The sequence below is a fragment of the Anopheles aquasalis genome, chromosome 3 (assembly GCF_943734665.1).
Source record: "Anopheles aquasalis chromosome 3, idAnoAquaMG_Q_19, whole genome shotgun sequence".
Taxonomy (NCBI): domain Eukaryota; kingdom Metazoa; phylum Arthropoda; class Insecta; order Diptera; family Culicidae; genus Anopheles; species Anopheles aquasalis.
Genome location: NC_064878.1, coordinates 12,212,501 through 12,215,000, shown reverse-complemented (window position 1 = coordinate 12,215,000; position 2,500 = coordinate 12,212,501). Strand labels below are relative to the sequence as shown.

Genomic DNA, 2,500 nt, shown 5'->3' with positions numbered 1-2,500 from the left:
CTGATCCATCCAGTCGATGATGCTTTCCGATAACGCTAAGTTCCACCGGTAATGGCCATAGGTGTGGGCTTGGTAGGCCAAACTGAGCCCCCAGGATTAACGATAGCAAAGTATCATCAATGATTCACGTGCTTTCGGAGGGCGCGAAAGGTACCGTACGATAGGCATGAAGCTGGTGTTCGCTTTTTGATTATAAATTATATTTTATAACATAACTCTCTCTCTCTCTCTCTTTCTTGTGCTCTCTTCCTGTCTCTCTCTCTCTATTGATCTCTCTGGTACAATCTCTCTTTGCTATTATCTAAGGCAGCGATAATGGTTTCGTATCACTAACAACTTACGCACTCCACTCCTAGCTGTCGTCGGTGACGCGTTGGTATTTGGTGAAGAAGAGGAACACTTGCTCCAGTGAGGTCTGACCGAGCGCATAATCCTCGATGTCTAGCGTTCGCTTGGCTTCCTCCATCAGCCCGAACATGGTGGACCACTTCAGCTCCGACTGGCTGATATGGTACGTCATAGAGTCATGGTACTCCTCTCTGCAAAATGGATGAGAAAACAAAAAACCCCCGATAAGGATCGCATTGACACACGCCACGCCAGTAGGTCACACTTACTTGAGGACGGCTTGGGTAAAGTTATGCGCCACGAACTGCTTCACGGGTTCGGCATTTGCCGGTGAACCATCACCAGTTCGGTTCAGCTTGATCGTGAGGAAGTAACCCTTCGAGAACTTGTTCTTCAAGTGTTGCGTGGAGCCGAGACACTTGAACTCCCCATTCACCATGATGGCAAGACGCGTACAGAGCGCCTCACACTCTTCCATGCTGTGCGACGTCAGGACGATCGATTTGCCGGCCTTCTTCACGTTGATAATCACATTCCAGAGGTGTCGCTTCGCGCCCGGATCCATACCGGTCGTCGGCTCGTCCAGATACACGACGGCCGGATTGGCCAGCAGTGCCAAAGCCGTACTCAGCTTACGCTTGTTGCCACCACTGTACTCCTTTACGCGCTTATCGAGGTGCTTCACAAAGTTGAGCTCCTCCGCCAGCCGTAGCGATTCGGAGCCAATCTCGTTCGTTGGAATGCCACGGAGCAGCGCAAAGATCCGGAGCGTTTCCCGGCCCGTCAGATCCTCTAGCAGCGCGTCGAACTGGGGACAGTAGCCGATCACTTTGTGCACCTGGTTGAGGTCACTCTTCAGGCTGAGCCCGTTCACCCAGGCCTCCCCGGCCGAGATGTTCTCGTCACCGGTGAGCATCTTGAAGGTGGACGTTTTACCGGCACCGTTCACACCGAGCAATCCGAAACACTCGGCACCTTCAACCGAAACGCACAGCTGATTGACGGCCAGGAATTTGCCGTAGTACTTTGTCAGATCACTCACGACCAGATTGGTTCCAGCTAGTTCCGCTTCCGACAGTGCCTTGACACGCTTCTTCTCCTGCCACACGTCATCGTCTAGCTCGGGATCTTCACTAACAGCCGGAGGTCCGGCCGAGTTGCGTTTACTGGTACGCTTAAAGATACGCTCCAGCACACGGAACTCGATGCCCATCAGTACCGAGAACGCTACCACACCGACCAATCCCATGTACATCAGCTGCCGATTGATACCGTTCGTCTCCCAGGAGAAGATGCTCGTATCGCAACAGTCCGGCAACACCGAGCAAATGTACTCGGGGGAGCACAGGGCAGCCGTCTCCTCGGTACACTGCTCGCGGCACACCGATTCCGTCGTCGAAAGGACGTTAATGTTGCTGAGGCTCTGGCTCAGGGAAAACAGTGGGAATATCATGAACGCCCACTCGAGCCCGTTGGCTACGTCCTTCAGATCGAACCCATCAAACTTGAGCAAAAAGACGGCCGTAAAGAAGATGGTCCCGCTGAAGATGTTTATAATCATCATCTTGACGAACCCGGTAGCCGGCACCTCGAACCGGAACGAGAACAGGTAGGTCAAGGGCAGGAAACCAATGCCGAACACGATCAGCACCAAAAACACTCGCCCCAGCTCCTCGAAAGAGGACCAACCGTCCTCCTGGAAGGCGGCTAGCGTTGCAATGTAAATCAGTGCCGTGATAACGTACGTCAGGAAGTCCCAGAGCAGTGACACCACCCAGAAGGTGAACACGTTAATACCACTCACGAACTGGAGCAGTTTGGCCCGGCTCGTCCGCTCCTTGATGTAGAACATGATGTACAGGGCGGCGATGAAGGACATTGCGAAGCCGGTGTTGAAGGATATCTGGAAGCCAAGGTTGTTACCGGCTTGCAGCTGAGTGAACTGTGAAAGATAGAGAGGCATTTCGGTTACACGCTGCCGCTTTAGAATTCCGTAAAAATCATGCTTCTTACTCTAGTTTCTGCCTTGAAGGGTAACGGTTTGTTGATGATGGTGATCTCGTACGCCTTGTTGATCGACTTGATGATGGCGTTGTACATGAAACCGAGGGCTAGGGGAGCTGTGTGGAAGCCGGTCGGATTCCACCAAACC

General features: G+C 52.8%; 1 pseudogene; it reads right to left on the bottom strand.

Annotated features, from left to right (window-relative positions):
* Window positions 1-336: 336 nt before the first annotated feature.
* LOC126575586 (phospholipid-transporting ATPase ABCA3-like) overlaps window positions 337-2,500 on the bottom strand; it is a 5,407-nt pseudogene continuing 3,243 nt past the window's right edge.